Source organism: Triticum dicoccoides, chromosome 7A (genome assembly GCF_002162155.2).
Source record: "Triticum dicoccoides isolate Atlit2015 ecotype Zavitan chromosome 7A, WEW_v2.0, whole genome shotgun sequence".
In the NCBI taxonomy this organism is placed as follows: domain Eukaryota; kingdom Viridiplantae; phylum Streptophyta; class Magnoliopsida; order Poales; family Poaceae; genus Triticum; species Triticum dicoccoides.
The window spans coordinates 81,926,073-81,943,833 of record NC_041392.1 but is presented as its reverse complement, the minus strand read 5'-3'; the positions used below and the strand labels follow the sequence as shown (position 1 = coordinate 81,943,833).

The 17,761-nt window shown below is 42.9% G+C and overlaps 1 long non-coding RNA gene across 1 annotated transcript; it reads left to right on the top strand.

Annotated features, from left to right (window-relative positions):
- The first annotated feature begins 398 nt into the window (after positions 1 to 398).
- Positions 399 to 2,283, top strand: LOC119327606. Its single transcript, XR_005158589.1, has 3 exons — positions 399 to 576; positions 653 to 881; positions 2,116 to 2,283. It is a non-coding gene; the product is annotated as an uncharacterized LOC119327606 (long non-coding RNA).
- Positions 2,284 to 17,761: the final 15,478 nt, after the last annotated feature.

Below are 17,761 nucleotides of genomic sequence, written 5' to 3'. Positions count from 1 at the left end.
TTTTGCATAAAATATATTTTTTCAAAAATGCATTTGTGTTGTAAAAATGTTCACTGATTTTGAAGCAATAATGGTTTATTGTCTGTTCTGGTATTTGTCTAGGATTTAATTTCCTATTTATTTATCTTTATTTACTTCTTGTAGAACGTTTTTTTAGAAAAACAACTCGCGCACTGTGAAGTCGGGCCGCACAGCGGCCAGCTCTCCCTCGCCCGCGCGCTTGCTAAGCAGCAGCCGCTAGCAGGCCGGCCCATTCCAGTGCAACCGGACAGCCCACCCCGCAGCTCCCTTATTTGTTTTTTCTTCTTTCCAACTTCTGTCGCTGACCACTCTGGCCCACGATCTCATCTCCTACGTCCAGCGTGTTCCTCATGAACACCCAATCCCGAATCCAATCCGTTGGGGATTCACTCTGTAGTCCCGTCTCCAAGTTGACCCATATATATAGATGCCCGTGTGCTCCTCATCCTAATTTTGGAAAAATCAAAGGATCCCGTGCCCTACACCTCCCTCCCGATCTCCCTGAACTTGCGCCGCTGACAGAAGCTTTCGCGGTGAATTTCGTCGCCATCGCGGGTACCAGCACCTCCTGTTTCCCCTGTCGTGTTTCCCCTGCTTCGCTCTATCTCCCTCATATTCTTTTTTTTCTCAGTGGAGCACCCAATCGAGCAGACGAACGTTGACAGAAGCAGTTCGCCGCTGGCCACAGAGAGACCCCTCCTTCGCAGTTAGAACTACCATCGTCACCTCCGTTGATCGCCGCGTCTGCACGTCACCTCGCCTTCGCCGGAGAACCACCGGGGGAAGCGCCGTCGCCCACGCCCGAGCCGCGCCGCCGCCGTCTCGTTCAAGTCCGGCGACCACACAGCCTCTGTTTTCCGGTGAGCGTTTCCATCCGTAGGATCTCTCTCTGACGATCCAGATTAGATCATCTGTTTTTTTATTGCCCGGACGTTTTTCTGTAAGCTGTGACCGTTCGCTGTTTAGACCCCGTACCGAACACATCCAGCCACCAGTAATGCGCCACGTGGCACATCCACAGCTGCCGCAGCAGTTCTTCCACAAATCTGTTTTAGCACAATTTATTTTGGCAGATTCCATATCAAATGTTCATTTAGGTATATCTTGAGATCCGTATCTCTAAATTGACCGATTCTTTTTCCTGTGTACTCGTAGAGACCAGGCGAATACCGCAGAACCAAAATTTAACATTTTTTAACTATTCTAATTTGAATTTGTTTAAATTTTATTTCAAACATCCGGAGGCCATATTTTTCAAACCGTAGATCCAAATTAGTTGATTCTTTTTGCCTTGTGATCCTGCTAGCATGTAGATATTATATAACTACTGATATGTTCTGTTAATTAAGTTTTTATTTGAATTCCTTGCTATTGACTTTATTGTGGGGCTATGTGAGTACGATTTGTTTATCGGTGCAATCGTTATGGTATAGATTGTCCAGAGTGTGAAGCGGATCAGAATTAAGCGTTAGAGTACTTCAACATCGTTCAAGGCAAGTTTGCACTTTTGATTTTGCTCATCCTATATTCTGCTATGCGTGTGTGGTTTTATGCTATGCTATATGTTTGGCTTGATATGTGTATCCCGTGTTACCATGTTTTGTTGTCGATTGTGGTATGTGATGGTGTGATCAACTTGCTATGGTAGATGTGGGCATGTGTCGAGTGATTCCATGAAAGTGGTGAGTGTTTATAGACGTAGGCTTGGGATAATTAACCAGGTGAATGCGTCACTGGCAGAGCGATCTATTGTTCCTAGAGAATGCGCCATTGACAGAGCGCACTTGAGGCGAGGTATAGTTTTCGGAACATAAATCAGGTGAATGCGTCCTTGGCAGAGCGCTCTATTGTTCCTAGAGAATGCGCCACTGACAGAGCGCACTTGAGACATACTTCTGAAGTTTTTGTCATGTTTATTTAGAATCTTTGGGTTATATTGGGCGAGTAAATTAGAGACATTCTTCTCCAAACTAACTTGTGTGTTTTGTTTGTCATACATTGCTTTGTGGATGTAGGTTTGCTTTATCATATTGTGTGATTTGCCAATACATTCAATTTATTGACCCTTTGTGGCTGTAACTTATCATGTTGCAGGATTTTCAGATGATCAGTGTGATACAGTAGGGTCACGAGTCTTCACTCAGCATTTTCGCCAGTGGGCAGTGATGGGACTCATCGTCTATTATGCTACATTTCCACTGTTGTTATTGAATATAGCTAGCTATGTGCTATTCTGTTTGTAATACTTTATGAATTCTGGATCATACGTTATAGTAAATGATGCACTTGTTATTTGATATTCTTTTTTTTGCGGGTATGTTATTTGATATTCATATGTACTGTGTGTGCTAGCGAGTCGATCCAGGGACTAGCACAATAAGCACAGAGACATCGAATCTTATCAGGTTCGGGCATTACATTGGCCTCCCCCCTAGATGGGAGGAGAGTTCCCCCTCTGGTCCTTGGTCTCCATGGCAGCGGAGGGGCGGGAGCCCCTCCGAGATTGTATCTCCCTCTCTATTCTCTTCTGTTTCGCGTTCCCAAATCTGGCCGAAAACCGTTTCTTATATTCCTGGAGATCCGTAATTTCGATTGCGCTGAGATTTTAAGACGATTTTTCCCGATATAAGCTTCCTTGCGCCCGAAGTAGAGGTCCAACCGACGTAAGAGGTGAGCACAACCCACGACGGCATGCCTGGCTCCTCTAGCGCGCCCTGGTGGGTTGTGCCCACCACGGGCCTTCGTTTGCGGTGATTCCAACTCCCAGAAATCACATATATTCCAAAATAATTCTCTGTGATATTTTATTGTATTTGAACTTCATTTGATATGGATACTCTGCGATACAAAAACATGTAGAAAACAGGAACTGGCACTTGGCACTGGATCAATAGGTTAGTATAATAAATCATATAAAAAGTTACCAAAAGTATGTGAAAGTGATATAATATTGGCATGAAACAATAAAAAATTATAGATACGATGGAGACGTATTAGCATCCCCAAGCTTAATTACTGCTCATCCTTGAGCAGGTAAATGATAAAAAAGATATTTTTTGATGTGCAATGTTACCTAGCATAAACTTGATCATATGTCTAGTCATGGCAGGAATATTAAGACATAAGTGATTCAAAGCAATAGTCTATAATTTGACATAAAAACATCAATACTCAGGCATCCCAACAAACAATCATGTCTTTCAAAATATCAATGCTAAAGAAAGTTATCCCTACAAAATCATATAGTCTTGTCATGCTATGTCTTCTTAACACAAAGTATTTATCATGCACAACCCCGATGACAAGCCGAGCAATTGGTTCATACTTTTTAACGCGCTTCGGCTTTTTCAACCCTCACGCAATACATGAGCGCAAGCCATGGATATAGCACTATAGGTGGAATAGAGTATGATGATAGGGGTAAATATAGAGAGGACAAAAAAGTAAGAAAGACTCACATCGACGTGGCTAACCAACGGGCTATGGAGATGCCCATCAATCGATATCAACGTGAGGAGTAGGGATTGCCATGCAACAAATGCACTAAGAGCTATAAGTGTATGAAAGCTCCATATGAAAGCTAAGTGGGTGTGCCTCTAATCCTATAATGAAAAATTCTCACTAGTATACGAAAGTGACAACATAGGAGACTCTCCATATGAAAAACATGGTGCTACTTTGAAGCACAAGTGTGGAAAAGGATACTAACAATGCCCCTTCTCTCTTTGTTTATTTTTTCTTTTCTTTCTTTTTTTCCTTTTTTCTTTTTTCCCTTTTTCTTTTTCTCTCAATCTCTGGAGTCTCATCCCGGCTTGTGGGGGAATCCTAATCAATAATAAATCATGCTCCAACTTCATAGCATAACGAGAGACTATACATGCATGCTTCAGGAATCACAAACCTTAACATCAATATTCTTACTAACCACAACCATTTACTAGTACCTCCCACATATTCCATATCTATATCACAAAATTATTGCAAGGAATCAAACATATCATATTCAGTGATCCATAAGTTTTATGTAGGATTTTATGACTAACCATGCAATTGACCAATTCATGTTGACTCTCTAAATAGGTATAAGTGAAGCATGAGAGTTTAATTCTTTCTACAAAAGATCATTCTCTAATAAATATAAGTGAAGCAAAAGAGCATTCTTCAAACAACGGTTTTCTATGTGAAGAGAAACAGGCAATCCAAACTTCAAATGATATAAGTGAAGCACATGAAGCATTCTATAAAGCCATACTCAAAAGATATAAGCAAAGTGAAATGAGCATTCTATAAACCAACCATGGACTATCTCAAACCAGCATGGTGCATGAAATAAAAATGAAAACTAAAAGAAAAAGACGCTCCAAGATTTGCACATACCACATGAACGAAACGAAACCAAAAACATACCGATACTTATTGAAGAAAGATGGGATGCCTTCCGGGGCATCCCAAGCTTAGACGCTTGAGTCTCCTTGAATATTTACTTGGGGTGCCTTTGGCATCCCCAAACTTGAGATCTTGCCTCTCCTCCTTCTCCTCGCATCGAGACCCCCTTGATCTTTGATCACTTCATCCACACAAAAATCAATAGAAAGTTTGGTAAGATCCGTTAGTATAATAAAGCAAATCACTACTCTAAGTACTGTTGCAAACCCATTCATATTTTGTTTTTTCATTGTAGCTACCGTAATATAACTTTTTCATGGCTTAATCCACTAATAGAATCAATAGTTTCATCAAAACAAGCAAAACAATGCATCAAAAACAGAATCTGTCTTAAACAGGACAATCTGTAGTAATCTGAACATTCACCATACTTCTGGTACTCCAAAAATTCTGAAACAATTAGGAACAATAAACATTTTGTATAGCAAGACAATGCAAAAGGTTTCAGAACCATTTTTCGCTCCAGTAAAAAAATTAAAGTCGCGCACTACAGCCAAAGTTTATGTTTTGCACCGCACAAACCAACAAGCAATCTAAACATCCCAAAGGCAAATCTTGGCTCATTATTTTTATAATACAATGGATTTGTACAAGGGGGTAATTATTTTTGCAAGAATCTTCATGAAAAATTCTACATTGTCTCCATGAGCATGAACACAAGTGTTCAAGTTCGACCCTCACTTCTCCAATGCATAACTTCCAATCGCTTCTCTTTTGTGAAAATTTTTAAGTTCCCCTCTATTTTTTTAAGCTATATAAAAGCACTCAATAGAAATAAATGACTCTCTAAAACTTCTGGGTTGTCTCCTTGGCAGCGCTTTCTTTAAAGCCATTAAGCTAGGCATAAAGTGCTCAAGTAATGGATCCACCCGGATCCCAAGGTATATCAAAGCCAATTTTAATTAACAATGATTTGGCATTTAGTAGTGAGCACAAAGCAACATATATCAAGCAATGACGAAGTCTAACTCTCTTCCTATGAATCGGCATGTTATAAAAGAACAATTCATGCACATCAAGTAAAGGCTAATACATAGCATAATCAGTTTCTTGCAATTTTTTCGTGTTGGAAACATAGAGAGGTGGAGATGTAGTTCCTCTCTCATAATAATTGCAAGTAGGAGCAACAAGCACATGCATATTATATTCATCAAAATCATCATGTGCAACGGTAAAAGGCAACCCGTCAACATAATCCTTTATAAGAACAAACTTCTCTGATATAGTGTAGTTTGGAGAATTCAGAAAGATAATAGGACTATCATGTGTGGGTGGAAAGAACTCCACTTAACCCCCTAGGATTTCACAAACCAGCCTGTTTACCCCCTAAGGTCTAAAACCGGGTATGTAACCCCCTGTACTTTCCTAAACCAGATGAATCACCCCCTAGCACCGATTAGAGTGGTTTTTGAGGCGGTTTTGGTGACGTGGAAAGGTTACGGGTGCAAGGTCGTCGTCTCGTCAATGCAGTTCCTTCCCTCAGCTTTCTCCCATCGCATGTTGCTCAGGTCATCGCACCCAAACCACTTGCATCATTGAGATACTGGTAGGCAGCAGCACCAGCCAGCAGCCGGCAGCGCCACGAGGAAGCTCAGCCTATGGTTCACGAATCGCCTTTCATCGACCTCAGCCTTGCGACCGAGTTTCTGTGCACTGTCGTACCGTAGTCGCCTCGGCAGCCTATTGCCTGCGAGCGTCCGCTTCTCCTCCTTGGACAACACTGCGTCGTCGCCTACAGAGCTGGCACACGTGCAGCCTGGGGCTGCCGCCGGCAGCTGTCTACATCCACTATTGGTTATTAGAGCTAAACACGATTAGGTTGTGTGATCATGTCCGTATCAGACTTGGTGGCACGTACTTGTGTGTATGTGCGTGCTTGTCCAGGAGGGAATCGATCCAGCAGGCATATACTTGTGTATTGTCTTGGCTGAGCTTGCGTCCAGCGCGCCATCTGGACCATGTGATGTGACAACATCCGCAAATACGTGCGCCTCACCGGCGACTCGCTCCTGCTCCTTGCTGCTTCCCGCGCCGTTGTCCTGCTTGTCACCATCTGTTGAGTTGTGTAAATATGTGAATATGTAACAATTGGGGGGCTAAGATGTGAAAGTGCATATCTATATAGAATACAGAGAAAGAGGAGGCTGGATAAGGCACTCTAGATTTTCCCCCATTCTAGTTCTTCCTTCTACCATCTTCTAATCTAGATTTGTTGAATGTTTCTCTGATTTACAACATGGCATCGGAGCAAGACGATCCTAGTGCGTCTCTCGCTCTGCCGTAACGCCGCATCGTTGAGGTGTTGCTGTCGTGTGGCGGCTGGAGCTCGTCTTCGCTCAGATCCTTTGCGATTTGGTGGAGCCAAGCAAGATCGAGGGTTCGGCAGAGAAGAACGACGAATACGGTGCGGTGCTGTTCTCACTTTAAGTTGCTGAGATTCCGGTCAGTTTGAGTCCTTTGTGATTCAGTTCTCTTTTCTGTGGCTGGGGCAACTTCGTTTGCTGGGCTGATTTGGTAGTGGTGAGTTTGGCTGATACAAACTTGTGACCTGTGAGTCTTATTTGTTGTCTGTTGCCGTAGAGTTCTCTTGCTAGTTAGTGACCATGGGAGACAAAGACAAGGACAAGGGCGCAGATTCAAGTATTGAGAAATTATGTGAAAGTAGAATGCTTGCTCAGCTGATGGAGCAAGCACAGGTTAAGTCTAGTAGCTCGGCTGAAATTCAGAAGTCTGTCCTCGAACCAAATCCAGTAAAATTAACTGGTCCGAGTGACTATTTTAGTTGGGCTCGCAATGCATCGTTAATTCTGGAAGCACATGGTCTGCATAAGTACCTAAATGAAGATGAGAAAAAACCAGGAGAGGTAATGCAGGAACAATGGGAGCAGAATTAGAAGCGAGTCATGGTTTGGCTGTTGGGCTCAATGGAAAAAACTGTTCGGGAACAAGTTGAAAGTTTTCAAACTGCTGCTGAAGTCTGGACAAGTATTGAAAAACAGTTTTCTGGTAAATCAAACAAAATGCAGGTTAGAAAAATACTACATGAGATGTGGCACTTTAGACAAGACCAGAAATCAGTTACAGAGTATGCAGGGGAATTGAAGAAACTTTACAGGGATCTAGAGTTTTTTAGACCATTCAAGCCACATGATCCTAGAGATTTGACTCTCCTCAGAGAATGGTTTGAACCATTGTTGGTGCAGGTTTTCCTGGAAGGTTTGAATCCTGAGTTCAAACTTCGCTCTCAGATGATACAAGCATCTCCTGACTGGCCTACCTTGGATGAAACTATTGCCAGTATTCTTGAAGAAAAGACTCGTTTGGCCAATCAGGAAGCAATGCCACAGATGCATGGTGATAATCGTGCTGCACTTACTCACACACAATCCTCTATGAGTTTTAGAAGTGGTCAAGCAAATAATACTAAGTTTGACCACAAACGGAGAAACAAAGTTGTGTGTGATCATTGTAAGAGACCTGGCCATATGAAAAAGGATTGTTTTGAGTTGATTGGTTATCCTCTAGGATGGCAGCAGAGAAAAATAAACAGGTTCAATGGCAGCGGTAACAGCTTCGAGAAGAAACAAGACCGAGTTCATCTTGCATCATCCACAGGAGAGTTACCTACAATTGCTGCTCAGGCTCTAGAAGAGTTCAAGGCAAAATTGATGGCTGTTACTGCTGAAGGATCTAGTGAAGCTGCCAGCTCTCGGAGTGCAGAAGGTGAGAACCATTTACTTGTGCCCTGGATAATTGATTCGGGTGCCACAAATCATATGATAGGTTCACAAAAATATTTTTCATCATACATACCTCGTTCAGGAAAGGATAAGGTCCGTATAGCTGATGGATCTTCGTCTTCCATAATGGGATGTGGAACCATTAGTTGTACACGTTCCTTACCTTTAAGTCTTGTCTTACATGTTCCCGATTTTCCTATGAACCTTCTATCTGTCAGTTCAATCACAAAGTCACTTAATTGCAGAGCTATGTTTGAGCCCCGGTTCTGTGTATTTCAGGACCTAAAGTCAGGAAAAATACTTGGGACTGGAACTGAGCGTGATGGCCTGTACTATCTTGACAATGTTGCAGCTCCACTTGCATTTGCTACAGCATGTACCTCATCCACCTCATCCACAGATGAGTTGTTGTTGCTCCATTGTAGACTAGGGCATTTATCTTTCCAAGTCCTAAGTCGTATGTTTCCATCACTTTTTGCTTCCTGCTGCAAGGATAAGCTTGTATGTGATGTATGTGAACTAGCTAAGCATACACGGGCTACTTATCCTACTAGTAGTGAGAGAAGTCAAACCCCTTTTGAAATTGTGCACTCAGATGTTTGGGTTCCCTCAGTTGTAACCTCTCTATTAGGAGAGCGTTGGTTTGTGACTTTTATCGATGGCTTTAGCCGATATACTTGGCTTTATTTTCTCAAACAAAAGTGTGATGTGTTATCTGCATTTAAAGACTTTTATGCCTTGATTTGCAATCAATATAATGCAAGAGTGAAAATATTTCGCTCAGACAATGGAACCGAGTATGTTAATCAGGAGTTTGACTATTTTCTAGCTTCAAATGGCATTATACACCAGACTACATGTGTGCACACTGCTGCTCAAAATGGAGTCACTGAACGTAAAAATAGACATTTATTGGAGGTTGCTCAGTCCCTCATGTTCACAATGAATGTACCTAAATTTCTTTGGGGCGAGGCCATTAAAACAGCAGCATACTTAATAAACCGCATGCCATCACGGGTTTTGAATTATAAAACACCAATGGAATGCTTAAGTGGTACTAATTCGTTTACTGTACCACCAAAGGTGTTTGGTTGTGTTTGTTTTGTTCATGATTACAGGAACTCGGTGGGAAAGCTTGATCCCCGTGCTGTTCGATGCATCTTTGTTGGGTATTCTTCTACCCAGAAAGGCTATCGTTGTTGGTGCCCTACTGAGAAACGGTTTTTTGTGAGTATGGACGTCACTTTTCGGGAGAAAGAACCTTATTACACGTCAGCCATCAGTACTATTGATAGTATTGGTCGTGAGGGGGAGAATTATGATAAGGGGGATGTTTGTATTGGTTCAATTTTGACTCCTTTGCTAGATATATCTCAACCAGATCAAGGAACAGAGGGGGAGGAAAATGCGAGTACTAATGAGGGTAGGAGCAGCTCAACTGTTCATGAGGTATGTGACACTCCTACTTCTCAACAAGTTATACAACATGACAACCCTCTGTCTACAAGTTACAGGTCATTGCCTCTTGATTCAGTGCCGCGTGAAGAAACAGAGGAAGGTAGCGGAGATGCTATGGACCCTACTGATTCTCCATTAGTTGATGGTTATATTGATGACACGACTGAGGAAGGTACTGAAATTCCTATTGCAGCTCCTAAATCTCCACCAGATGATTGCCCTATCGCCTTACGAAAACCTATGAGACATCGAGACGTACCAGCACGTCTTAAGGATTGTGTGGGTTATAAACATGATATTGCTAAACTTATCTCTTATGAAAATTGCAGCCCCTCATTTAAGACTTTCATTGCTTCTTTGGACTCTACCTCTATACCCACAGATTGGAGAGATGCTATTAAACATCCTAAGTGGAAGGAAGCAATGCTGGAGGAAATGAAGGCTTTGGAGAAAAATAACACATGTGAACTCGTAAAACTACCACATGGCAAGGAGCCAGTGGGTTGCAAGTGGGTGTATACGATCAAGCAGAATCCTGATGGCAAGGTGGAGCGATATAAGGCACGTCTAGTGGCAAAGGGATACACACAAACATATGGGATTGATTACGAAGAAACCTTTGCACCTGTTGCTAAGATGAGTTCAGTATGAACTTTAATCTCATGTGCATCTAATCTTAGTTGGGATCTTCATCAACTAGATGTGAAAAATGCCTTTCTCCATGGGGACCTTCAAGAAGAAATTTATATGCATATACCACCGGGCTTTGATACTGCTCAGACTAAGGATAAAGTTTTGCGGCTGCATCGATCCTTATATGGATTAAAGCAATCGCCTCGAGCTTGGTTTGATCATTTTAGGAGATCTTTACTTAAAATGGGCTATCATCAGAGTAATGCTGATCACACCTTGTTCTATAAGCGTAATATGAGCAAGTTAGCAATATTGATAGTATATGTTGATGATATCATCATTACAGGAGATGATACTAAGGAAATAGAATACTTGAAGATGCGGCTAGCGAAGGAGTTTGAGGTTAAAGATCTTGGACAATTACGATATTTCCTTGGAATTGAGGTCTCTCGGAGCAAAAAAGGTATTTATCCCTGTCAAAGAAAGTATGTTTTAGATTTATTACTAGAAACTGGGCTATCCAAATGTCGTCCAGCTCCCACTCCCATTGAGCAAAATCATCGCCTAGTTAGTGAAGCAGGATCTCCTATGGATCGAGAGCGCTATCAAAGGCTTGTTGGACGACTGATTTATCTCTCACACACTCGTCCTGATATTGCTTTTGCTGTAAGTGTTGTTAGCCAGTTTATGCATGATCCACGGACTCGCCACATGGATGCTGTGATCCGAATTATTCGCTATCTTAAGGGATGTCCTGGTCGAGGTCTACTATATACATCACATGGCAATCTGCAGGTGGAATGTTATACAGATGCAGATTGGGCAGGCTCTTTGGATGATAGAAGGTCAACATCAGGCTACTGTACATTTGTTGGAGGTAATCTTGTCACATGGCGCAGCAAAAAGCAAAGTGTTGTAGCGCGGTCCACGGCTGAAGCAGAATTTAGATCCATGGCACATGGAGTGTGTGAAGTGTTATGGGTGCGAATCCTTTTGATGGAGCTGGGTTTATTTCAGACTAAACCATTGATGCTATATTGTGATAATAAGGCAGCCCTTAGTATTGCACAAAATCCTGTGCAACATGATCGAACAAAGCATGTTGAAATTGATCGACATTTTATTAAAGAGAATTTGGATCAAGGAATTATTTGTATGACATATGCGAGCTCCTCAAACCAGCTTGCAGACATCTTGACTAAGGGCTTACCAGATAGAATGTTTTCTATCCTTTGTAGCAAGATGGGGTTATATGATGCATTTACCCCATCTTGAGGGGGAGTGTTGAGTTGTGTAAATGTGTGAATATGTAACAGTTGGGGGGCTAAGATGTAAAAGCGCATATCTATATAGAATACAGAGAAAGAGGAGGCTGGATAAGGCGCTCCAGATTTTTCCCCATTCTAGTTCTTCCTTCTACCATCTTCTAATCCAGATTTTTTGAATGTTTCTCTGATTTACAACACCATCGTACACGAGCTCGACCGCCCCACCGCCGTCCGCCTCAGAGAGCTTGAGTACAAGAGCCACTGGTCGATGGTAGTACACGGACGATCTCTTGCTAGAACTTGAATCACCCCAGCGCGCCAGCCGCGGCTGTGCAGCATGGATGCGACAGTGTAGACGTCCAGAAAGATCCCTCGAACCCTGGCGGCATGCGCCGGGCCGGAGCAACAGCTTCGACAATGTCGTCCGCCTGATGGAGAGGATGCCTTGCGAGTGTGCATGGAAACCTGGAGATGTGGAGGTGGAGGGTGGCGTCGAGATGTGCACAATTACAAGAATGGGACTCGGTGAGCGCCGCGAGTGGCACGACGCCGCTCGTGTCCGGAGGAGGATGGGCGAGGCCGGGTGCCCGGGTGCAGATGAGAAACGAGCTGCACCTTGCTACGTCAATAGAACCGCCTATGAAACCACTATGATCGGTGCTAGGGGGTGATTCACCTGGTTTAGGAATGAACAGGGGGTTAGATACCCGGTTTTAAACTTTAGGGGGTAAACTGGCCAGTTTGAGAAATCCTAGGGGGTTATGTGGACTTCTTTTTGTGTGGGTGCAAAAGCAACAATTTATATATACCTACTAATAAAGCAAGGTGCGTTTTTTTTAATTTTTTCATCCGTTCACCTAGATTATATTTCCTGTTTTTTCTATAGAAAAACAAGGTGGTACTAATCAGTACCTACGAGCAAGCAACTATTCCACAACGTCCGCTCCACCCTGCCTCTTTCAAGATTTTATTAAAAGCCCAGCCCAACTGCTATAGCGGCGTGAGCTGCACCTTGCCTCCCCAAGATTTGCGCAAAAGCCCGGCCCAACAAAAAAAAAAAGCACACACGTGATTGGCAAAAATTTAGTGTGCTCTCAAGACCTTCCTTCACATACAAAGACGGCAGCCAACCGACCTAGCAATCCGTTGGGTTATAAGTCAGGGTTCGTCTTATAATAGTCCCACCTCAAATCTTTAGACCTAATTCCACTAATTTAAATACGTTTGTAAGTTGCCTAGAAATCGTGAACAAGGAGCAGAGGGAGCAAAGAAATTAAGTCCACAAAAATCACCTGAATGGATGGATGCCGGCGATGGCGTCCTCCTGGCCGAGCATGCACATGCACAAGATCGGCATGGCCAAGACGTAGAGCGGGGAGAGTAGGACGAGCGATATGGCCTGGATGATCCAGGAGCGCTGCATGTACAGGCCGCGTACGCCTGCCCGCACGGTGTCTCCAGCGCGCTGCCCATGCCGAGGAGAAAGCCGAAGTAGAAGTTGGAGACAACGGAGAGGCCGACGGCGGCCGGCGAAGAGCTGCGTGGCAGTGTTGACGCTGTAGAGGCAGAGAATGTTGAACCGAAGTAGAAGTTGGAGACGACGGAGAGGCCGACGGCGGCGGCAGAGAGCTGAAGGTTGCCGTGGCGGCCGGCGAAGAGCTGCGTGGCAGTGTTGACTCTGTAGAGGCAGAGGATGTTGAAAGTGATATGGGCGCCACGTAGCTCCTCGGGGCCGCTGCGTCGGCCTCCTCGACCACGGCCGGCCTCTTCACCAGCAGCGGCGCCTCGATAAGAACCATGACCGACCAATCAACTCTGCCTTGACTCTCACGACCACTGAACTGAGATGAGCAGCTAGCTAGCTCCCCGGCCGTCACCTCATCTATTCTACTACCATCGAGACTTACGTACAACGATCGGTCTGGCCGGCACGCCGGCCGCTCTCCGGCATTGTCCAGGACTCTCTCGACATATATACAGGCGATCGAGGTAGGTGAGGTAAGGTAAGGTATCTAACTAGGCTTTTGGTTGCGATCGATGCTAGCTGCTGCTGTGGCGGCACAGTGCTCGACGTTGATCGGGGATGGTGGGAACTAGCCAGGCATGGGAGCTCGTCGTACGTGAGGCATCCGCTGCATGCGGCGCAGCTGGTGGGTCCCGGCGCAGGAGGTTGACGGAAGGGACGAACCGGCTAGAGCTTTGTGTTTGTCAGCAGGCATGCGTTTCGAATCTGTAGCAATCTCAAATCTTGGTACTACTATATGCTTTGAATATGTAGGAAAGGGAGCACCTACCCATCAGCTGAAAAAAAAAACATTCCACTCGATATATTGGAACTATATATACGATGTACATGGCACACACCAACGCCAGGTCACTGTCGTCAGATGTGCTGCGAGGAAGTAGAGAATCATGCTACGGCAGTGCAGTGACTGGTTGTAGCCGAAGCAATTTGCTATATGTAGTGTGGTACCCTGGTGTACAATCGTTTACCTCATCCTGTGTTTTCTTCTTTGCAAATGATTAGTCTTCTTCCTAAGTTTCTTTTATCCTTTTGTACCTTTTAACTTCTCCATGGGTTTAGTTTTTTTTTAAGGAACCCTATGATTTTTATTTTATTTATGGAAGTTACAGATTTGTAGTTAGGCTAGAACATGTGCAGTTCACATGTGTCATTCTACCATTGAGCTAAATTATTTTCAATTGCCATTAATTGGATAAGAAAATAGATATTTTACGAACATATCATCGTCTTTTGATTGGAACACTAAGCTAGGTTTTAGTAGGTACTTGGGTAACAAAAGAATTAGTTAACTGTCTTTTCTTTTTAACACTAAATTAGGCTTAAGTTGTCATTGGGTGACGAGAGTTAAGGGTGGGACATGGTGTCTAGGATTAATTGGAAAATGAGAAAATTGCATCCAGATATGTTTTTGTTTCTCGGTAGATGAAAGGGGACTCAACTGTGAATCGCTTATGTAGACAAATACATGTACGTGCATGCATGATCCTTCAACAAAAGGAGGATTAAGTTGAATGAATTTTTTGATTATGATTCTTGACAACATCATCTCACTATATCACCCATGCATGCATAAGTGAATATTCTCCATTGCAATGCACGGTCTATGACCAAGAGACATGAAATATAATTTTTCTCTTATCGCAATGCACGGGCGTATGTTTATTAAATCGTTCTCTATACGTCTAGGTTTATTATCGACCCGTCGTCCGCTGCCGTTCTTGGCCACTTCGCCGGGCTGTGCTCCAGTTGGGCCTTGGCCCGTATCTAGCTGTTGTACGTTGAATGTCGATAGAGGTAAACCTAAACGGGTGTCCGCATGGGCAACTGCAAAAAGCACCGCGGCGAACATAAAAAGGAAGAGAAAAGACATGGCATAGGTTGTTCTAACTCCGGGGAAAACTACGTTTCAGAAAGAAAAGAACTACTGGGAAAAGTAGGCACGCCTGACATCTTCTCCCTGGCGCCGCAACAACAAGCTCTGACCGAGCTAGCCGGACAGATTGGAACTGGACTCGCTATCCGTGAGGCCCAACACGCGCGATAAGAAGATCGACATAACCCACACCATCCGAGATGCAGAACAGTGGCGCGCTAACTCGATGAGGGCGGCATGCATGGCCTGAGGTGGGCGGTGGGTACAAAATAAATTGTTTTTTCCAGAAGTCTCCCTGTTTTTTTGTACGTCAAAGTTTGTATAGGTTTTGAAGTGATATACAAAATGCTGGCATCCGTACGCGTGAAAAATAAGCTAAAATGACAAACTTTGGAGAATCTTGAATAATGTACGTGTCTGATGCCTCAAGTGTGTACTTTTTTCCAGGAATCCTCAAGCGTGTACTATCTGGAAATAAGTTAGTTATATACTTTCACTCATCTAATTATTTAACAGTACAATTCCATTTGCATGTATTTTGTTGTGTGGGCTATTCTTACAAAAATTAAATGCACATCTAATGTACTATTGATCTTATGACCACAAATATGATTTAATTTATGTAGCTCCTTGATGAAATTTGATCTTTCTTTTTGAAGGATTTATGTTTCTGGCAATTCCTCACAAAAGAAGCAATCAGAAAGAATGTATCTAACTATTTTAGAATCATGGTTCAATTCTTAGTGCCTAGGTCTAATTCTTAGTGTCTAGGTCTATGATTTTGGTTGCAGATTTACTTTCCAAATTATATTTGCAATGTCAGCAGTAGTTCAGTTGACGGAGGATGTGACTATAGGCATGCCGCTAACCGACGACACCCACCCGACGCGGCCGAGCCCTCCCGTCGATGATCTCCTCCCATTATTGACGGCCGCTGCCCACATCGTTTCACCGACACAATGTTAAACTGCCACTGACAGCGAGGACAAAAAGGAGGATAAGCGGCGACATAGGTAGGGTGTTGTGTTGACATGGAGGGCGTGGACCAATGTGTGCGGGGATAGGGGAAGGCTGAGATATTTTTTTCGCTCCCGTTGCAACGCACGGGCATATTTCCTAGTCATTCTTAACATAAGGAACTATAGCAATTTCATCTCTATAAGCATCATTCATATTGGCATCTTGGCCACAAGCATAGCAAGCATCAAGTTCATCAAAAAGGGATATTTCAAGTGAATCAATAGGATCATAGCAATTAACATAGCATTCATCCTTCGGTAAGCACGAAGGGAAATTAAATAATGTATGATTTGAAGAGTTACTCTCATTAGAAAGTGGGGACGGGTAGCTAATCCAATCTTCCTCCTTTTGTTCTTCGCTCTCCTCATCATCTTTTTCATCCAACGAGCTCACAGTTTCATCAATTCCTTCTTCCATAGACTCCTGCAAAATATTAGTCTCTTCTTGGACAGCGGAGACTCTCTCAATAAATTCATCAATATCGGAATTTTATTTATAATTATCGTAGCAATATTTAAGGATAGAAAAATTTTCAGGTCTATAAACATCATCATCAAAAGCTTCATATTTTTCAGAAAAAGATTCAATTTCATAAGCACCCTTAAAAGCAACAAATTCTTCTATTCTCTCCACATCATAGCAATCATATATACCTCTAGCATAATAAGCCAAGGTTTCATTATCATTAAACTCACATGAATAGGGAAGGTGTGGAAGCTCAATCTTAGAGCAACAAGTATAATCATATCTCAAGCATAGATTCCAAGCATACCATTGCAACATTTCAATTTGATCCCATAAAAGTTTTCCATTTTGAGTCAGCGTTAACTCTAAAGTATTCACGTTGATCCAACGTTACTCCCATTATCAAGTTGAATGGGGTTTTCTTAGGATTATCAAAGTAGTGCATAATATTTTTCACATAACGGGCATCGAGGGTTTTAGGAGGTTCCCCATCTCCATGAGTAGCAAGTACCACTATTTTTTGGTGTTTCGTGTTCCATATTCATAACTAAAGATAGAGAACAACATAGAACAGGAAATAAAAAAATACTTAGTGATAAAGCAAACAAGCACACACAAGAATATTCACCCCACGCTATTGCTCCCCGGCAACAGCGCCAAAAAAGGTCTTGATAACCCACAAGTATAGGGGATCAATTGTAGCCTCTTTCAATAAGTAAGAGTGTCGAACCCAACGAGGAGCTAAAGGTAGAACAAATATTCCCTCAAGGTCTATCGACCACCGATACAACTCTACACACGCTTGACGTTCGCTTTACCTAGAGCAAGTATGAAACTAGAATTACTTTGTAGGTGTGATAGGATAGGTTTGCAAGATAATAAAGAGCACGTAAATAAAATCTAGGGGCTGTTTAGATAAAGACACGACTAAGTTAGTTTTAGTAGAGAGCTTATCAACAAGAAGTTATTTGTCCCTAGGGAATTGATAACAAGTACCCCTAATTATTCTTGTAATTTTATATGAGGGAGAGGCATGAGCTAACATACTTTCTCTACTTGGATCATATGCACTTATGATTGGAACTCTAGCATGCATCCGCAACTACTAAAGATCATTAAGGTTGTGAAACCCAACTATAGCATTAAGTATCAAGTCCTCTTTATTCCCATACGTCATAACCCACCTACTTAGGTTTAAGTTTATGTCACTCTCGCAACCCACCGTAAGCGAACCATGAACATATTGCAACACCCTACAGCGGGGGCCCCTCATGTTTGCGCGAGAACGAAGGGCACGGTAGGACAGAACCAT